This window comes from Corylus avellana, chromosome 3, assembly GCF_965113065.1.
Source record: "Corylus avellana chromosome 3, dhCorAvel1.hap1.2, whole genome shotgun sequence".
Lineage (NCBI taxonomy): Eukaryota > Viridiplantae > Streptophyta > Magnoliopsida > Fagales > Betulaceae > Corylus > Corylus avellana.
The window spans coordinates 22,621,916-22,629,144 of record NC_142492.1 but is presented as its reverse complement, the minus strand read 5'-3'; the positions used below and the strand labels follow the sequence as shown (position 1 = coordinate 22,629,144).

Here is a 7,229-nt window from a genome sequence, read left to right as displayed (position 1 = left end):
AGCAATCCTGGAATGGATCATTGGAAAGCTGCAAAGAAAGTGATGAGGTACTTACAAGGAACAAAAGATTACATGCTCACTTTTAAGAGGTCTAATCACTTAGAGGTGATTGGCTACTCCGATTCAGACTTTGCTGGATGTGTTGATAGTAGAAAATCAACTTTTGCTTATCTATTTTTGTTAGCTGGAGGAGCAATCTCATGGAAAAGTGCAAAACAGACCATCATTGCTTCATCCACAATGGAAGCTGAATTTGTGGCATGCTTTGAGGCCACTATTCATGGCTTATGGTTGCGGAACTTTATTTCAGGACTTGGAATTGTCGACACTATTGCCAAGCCGCTGAAAATTTATTGTGATAATTCTGCAGCTGTGTTTTTCTCCAAGAACGACATATATTCTAATGGTGCTAAACATATGGAGATTAAATATTTTGTCGTTAAGGACGAAGTTCAGAAACAAAGAGTGTCTATAGAACATATTAATACAGAGCTCATGATTGCAGATCCATTAACAAAAGGGTTATCACCAAAGACATTTAAGGAACACGTTAACAGAATGGGTCTTAATTGTAACCCGTTGTGCCCATAATGTTTATGGATTGCATAATGTTTGTTTATGTTATTAGACATTTTTGAGATCTCATTAAATAAGTTTATGATTTTCCTGTTTTCCATTTTGTACATACATATAAGATTGGATGAATGACAACAGGGATAGTCTTTGAAAAAAGACATTTTTGTGGACCATTTTTAGACACTTCTCATTTATGAACCGTGATGGAATAGGTTGCTAGTGTTGTGGTACATGGAAGGGACTATGTCGCCTTTTAATGTACAACTGCAATGACTCACACTAGTAGGTTGTTTAATTATGGTATTTAGGATTGCCAAATTAAATAAGGATGGATTAAATTTTTGTGCACCTAATGTTAACCTCATTGAGTCTGAAAAAAATTTAATGTCCCACATGACATGGCACATATGAGTATTTATTAGACTCCTTAAGTTATGAGATTATTTAATCCTAATCCTTAATAAACTGTTGGTTAATTAATTAAGAGAAGTGGTTTCCTATTGAATTAACTCTTACTTTGATGGGAAGTTGAGTTATAAAGGAATAAAGGAAACCGGTCCTCTCTCTGCCCTATAAATGTACGCAATTTTCATCATCTTCGTGTACCTTAAGTGGGTCAAGCGAGAGAAACCGATTTCTGGTGTTTATGCTTTCAAAAGAAGAATTAAAAGAAGCAATGAATTCTAGTATGTTTCTTTATTAATTTATTGTGAAATTCATGATAGTTAAGATCTTATAAGTTATAGTATGTTATGTCAATTTTATGTTTTACACTTAGAATCTTATGGGTTTGTCCACATTAGCTTTTGTTTGGTTTTTTAAGTGTCTTTGTCATTAGTAACTAATTGCTACTTTTATTATTGTATCAAGTCTGAATGAGATAATCATTGACAAAAAGATAGAAATCTTTTTTCTTTCCCAGTGAATGAGTGTCTCCTTCAACAAAGTTCTTTTATAAAACAATGCTATTTATAGAAACGTTTCTCAATATAATGCTTATTGTTAAAAAAAAAATAAAAAATTCTAATCGTGTTCGATTTATGACCATGGTGGCATTGAAATTAAGTATCCTTTCATACATTTCAGCATTATTTTTGACACTCGTGATATATTTATAAGCAGTATTATTTTTTACACTCATGCAGTATAAAAGACATCTTTCAAAGTAAAAAACTCCCCCAAACCGATTAGAAAAAAGAAAAAGTAAAGAACAAGGAACCTCGCCACATGCTTATAGGGACCTAGATGTACACAAATGAAAAAAAAAAAAAAGAAAGTTGAGCTCAATTAGTGCGCTCGAACAAAATAAAAGTGGGCTCACAAAAAGAGAAATGGAAAAGTAAGGCACTATTGTCTTCTCCGGAGTGACGTTCTTGTTCGTTTTGTGGCCAAAGAATATAATGGATCGAGTTGAATGAATACCATCACACCTTATTACGTCACATTCACATATGTCATGTAGATAGACTACTCTCTGCTCAAGGATAAAGTGAAGTAAAAAGCCATTCCCCTCATGGTGTAAATGAGCCGAGCTTGAGCGAGCTTCCCTTGTTCAGGTTTAGCTCGCTTAAATTTTACTCGATTTCGAACTCAAGGGCGAGCCAAAAAAATCGAGCTCGAGCTAATAATAAGTCGAGCTGAGCCAGCTCTCTTATATTTAATGTTTTTTTTTTAACTTCAAGTACTCTTAAATGGCTTAAGAAGTTAGTTTGCATATGAGTATTTGTTTAGTCTGACTAGTCGAGTATGGAGCCTGAGTCAATACAGTAAGACATTTGGTTTCAAAGAGAGAGGATATGCATCCTTTTATAGATAAGCAAACTTGGAGATTGATGTTTTCTTAACAATGTAGGACAAGTTAACGGGTTGCATTCAGACTGCATTGGGGCAACGCCCCCTACAAAAAAATATTTTTTTAACGTCTCTCTCTCAATCCCCCTCACTAGTCACAACGGATCTTCCACCTGAACTCTCATTTCCCACTCTCTCACTCTTGCTCACCAGACATGTAATGATAGTGTTTGGGTCTGTTTGATTCTTCAATAGTTTATGCCTTTTGCAATCTCCCTCAATAGTTTTTACTTGATTATTCTTCTTTTCGTTTGGGTCTGCTCTAATTGAATCGAGGTCTTTTTAATGATTGCTCTCTCTCTCTTTGACCACAAAGAGTATAGAATTTTTCATTCTCTAACGCTTAAATATAAATGCAATTTTAAGGTTTTAATAATTATGAGATTTATAATTAATTATGTATTACTTAGTTTATATATATATATATATATATATATATATATATATATATATACACACGAGCTTATACGAGCTATTCACGAGCTTAGCCGAGTCGAGCCGAGCTTGCTTCGTTTAATATTTGAGCTAGGATTTGTGTTCATGAAGCGCTTCATTTAATATTCGAGTCGAGCACGAGCCGAGCTTATGCGAGCCGAGCCCGAGCTTGCTCGCGAGACGCTTCGCTCACTTAACAGCCCTAATTTCCCCTCCCGACCCCCATCCATCTGAAAAAAAAAAAAAAAAAAAAAAAAAAAAAAAAAAGGGTAAAGAGCCCATAAATTTAAACTCTAGAAATGTTGGTTTACGTTTTTTTTTTTTTTTTTGTCCTTCTTCATATAAGAAATTTTTAAATCTGTGAAACTCACCGTGAATTTTTTTATATAAAAAAAAAATTATTGAACAAAATATGTATAGAATAACACCAAACACAGCCCTTATTTACATGAGGATTAGAAGAGGATGGGTGGTATTCTGGTTGGCTTGGGAAGTATAGCCTTAAGGTATACAATGGAATTTTCTTCCTCTCAAAGGAGATCAATTGTTTCTTTTGGTTGGATGATTCTCCTTGACTACTCCATCATTTTCTTCGCTCTAACTGCCATATGACACTTGAGGCAAAACACTATTTTACATATTTTCATTAGTGTATCAGCCTTCTCTCACTACAAAAAATGATTTTTTTTTTTTCTTTACAGGCTATTTTTGACGTGTAAGGTGGTCTGACACGTCACTAAACTTTATTGACGTGTGTCGGGCGTTAAAATTATGGGTATAAAAAACGGTGGTTTTTTGACGTGTCATTGTTTAACATGTCAATAATTTTTGACGTATCAAAAAGTGGCACGTCAAAAATATTTATTGACGTCTTATTTTCTGACACATCAAAAATTTCTAACGTGTCAAATTGCCACGTCAACAAACTATTGTCAAATTGCCACGTCAACAAACTATTGACGTGTCAATTTAACATGACAATAAATTTTCTGACGTGACAGTATTGACACGTCAAAAAAAATTTTGACGTGCCACTCCTGCCACGTCAAAATTTTTGCTGACGTGCCAGCGTGTCAAGAATGGCATGTCAGAAATTTACTGATGTGTCAAACATTATGACATGTTAGTAAATTGTGACGTGTCATAACTTGACACGTCAAAAATAATGGTCATTTTTAAATTTGTTTTTTTGCTTCCCCCTATATATTTTTTGAATTTTTTCGGGGCTCTACCCGAATTTTGGATTTAACCAGACTAACCTGATATACAACTTACATATGTACTACAATGGAACTATCTATCGATCCATGCAAATAACATAATACATATCCATCAACGCCGATCACAAACATACAAGTTCGATGTACATCTAACAAACTATCAGCCAAAACCAGCTTCAAGATACAATAAAACTATTTCTATTATCACAAATAAAGACATATACACCAAGTGTGAATGGCCAACCACAAAAACTATACACTACAAATAAAGACATATACACCAATAAAACTATTTTTGTTATCATATATATCTAACTACATCAAGAAAACTATCACAAATACAATCACATCAACAAAAAAATTGATGTAAACCAAGTGCGAATGGCCAACCATTTGTTCAATTGAAGTCATCATTGATATCAATAGCATCCTCTCCATGATAGCCACTAGCTGCAAATGATAAAACAAATAATCACCAAACAATATTCTAGAGTATTATCAAGTCTTAATCATTAAGCAACGTCACTATGTAAACAAAGGTCATCATACTCAACAAATTTAGATTTATATCTACACCCCCAACATATTTTCGTGATCAAATCAAATGGACGTCACATTCTACAAGGACCATAGTGGTCCATCGCATGATACCAAACACTTTAAATGCAAAGCTCTAATTCACATCCACTACCAAACCAACCATGATATAAACCAAATTCAATAGGATTTACAACATCATTAATGAGAATCACTACAACATATCCAAACTCTAAATTTAGAAGTGCACATATATATAGGGACAATTCTAAAACCACATTGACCATGAAAAAATGTCATTACCTGATCTACTATCGACCGACAATCTCACAATCGCAAAGGGTGGGGAAGCTTTGTCTGGCGCTCCCTTGTATTGAGTCACCTCGGGCACGGAGCTTGACCGTATCATTTCCTCGAGTTGGCGAAAATAGGCCTCAAACATTGCTGTCATCTGAGCTTCCTGTTTCGCAAGATGCACTGCCATTTGAGCCTCCTTTTCAGCCAACTGCGCATCTTTCGCAGCAATTTGCGCAGCCACCTGCTCTGCCACTTGCAGAGCTACCCGCGCAGTTGTTTGCTCCCACTCTGCGGCCAACCGCGCATCTGTCTACGCCCGCTCTCCGACCAACATCGCATCCATCTGTGCCTTGTGCTGTGCCCTCTCCGCCTCAAGTGCTATGTCAAGAAGTTCTTGTGAGACCGTAGAGTGCCTAGTGTTCTGAGACCGTGCCTGTGACGGTGTATAGTATGAGTGTATGGTGCCCTGCACAGGTAGAACATTTGGTCCAACCTGCCGAACCCTACCAACGTACTTAGGCTTATTTCCAATCGCCTGGGCGTACACATCGTTCGGCACCCACCATGCAGTCCCCTCTGTCACGCTCGACGATGTTGTAGGGTCGGTGGGTATAAGCTCCTCCATCCTCTCCTGTATGTTACATTAATTACTGTTAATCGCAAATAAATTATCACACATATATAAGCAAAACAACATATAAAAGGTGAGTAGCGTATACATCTCTTCTTGACTATGTCATTCGGATATCGATCATCCTTCTTCTTATGTGTGCGGATGTAAGACTATGCTCGCGTAGGAGGAGTGCCCACACTTACGATCTGCCGAAAAAATAGAACATACAGATATGTTTTTATATATATATATAATATCAAATGTTTACATCTATAAGTATAGGGTAAATTACACACATACTTCCACATGTGTCACCCTGGCGTAGGGTAAATTACAAACATACCTCCTCATGTGCAACCCTGGCGTAACTCTTCGACCGGGTGCAATGGGGCGTATTGTTCAATGTTCGCAAGCTCTTCATATGCGCAACATACTCCTGCACAATTAACATTCTTAATATGTTAATACCAACACAATTACAATTAATGAAACTACACAAAATTATAATATAACTCATGACCTACCTGGTTCTTCTTGCTACACCATTTATCCAACAAGATCTCCAAGTCGAAGGGGTCATACTCGGAGAGCCTTTCTTGCCCCACTCTCGCCCATATGGTGTCCGGAGTATCATCCGGCTGAATGGTAAGATCTTTTTTTAACTTGTGCCTCCAAGTCCACAGCTTGGTGTTCATATCTCTAAACGCGTCATTCTTTACGACAACCATATTGCACTGGGGCATGACGAAAAAATCTACCTGCACAAGTTCAAAATTGATAAATTGAAAAAACCAAAAATATGTGTAAATGTATATACATATAAACACACATATATATATGTACAACTTAGAGCATATATATACATGCATTAGGAGTGTTTGACATAATAAAATACGCATGCTATCGTATAACATCTAGTTAAAATATACCATCAAGGCTTCCCATATATCTTCTTTCGTACGCTCCGATACCTTCGTCCAGTCATCCCGTATTCGGACATAATTTTCGCTCCTTACAATCTTACCGGTCATTCGTCTAAACCTCATAGCGCTAAATCCTACGGGTTGCCATGAACTATTGTACTCGAGTACGATCCTTTTTCCGGCAGGGACCCCCGGCAACCTGTGCGAGTCGTTAATAGTGAACATCTCTAAACATGTGTTTCCATCTACATTGATACCTAACAGATTAATAATTACCAATGGAAGTTATTTCGAATTGAATACTAACTACAAATAATTAAGACTTATATGTTTGTATTTTGGGCATATACACTTACTTATCGTCCGGAATTGGCAAGGGCCTAACCGGCCGGCGGGAGCAGTGTCACTGGGCTGCGAGTCATTCATGGCACCTGTCCCACCAGTCATGTCTTTTGGGGGCTGTGTCTCACTATCGTCCATACCTACGCTAGGTTGGCCATATAGCTGCTCCACATGGCCATGAGAACTCAGCCTAACTTGCTGCACGTCGGCCAGCAAGTTGGAAGAAATAATGCATTTGTGTCGTACAGAGATGACTCATGCCGATACTCCATCTGGGCCAAGCCTATCGTACCGTATGGATTAGGGACAAGGATCTCCACTTCCACATCACCTAGAAGTAATGGTCGATACCTGTCCTGCTGCCTCATAAGCTGAGCAACGTCTTGTTGCTCGTTGTCATCAAGGTGGTCCAATGGAGACCCATGCGACATAGAC

General features: G+C 37.3%; 1 pseudogene; it reads right to left on the bottom strand.

Annotated features, from left to right (window-relative positions):
• Nucleotides 1–4,479: 4,479 nt before the first annotated feature.
• LOC148586944 (uncharacterized) lies at nucleotides 4,480–6,932 on the bottom strand (annotated as a pseudogene).
• Between the last annotated feature and the right edge of the window lie 297 nt (nucleotides 6,933–7,229).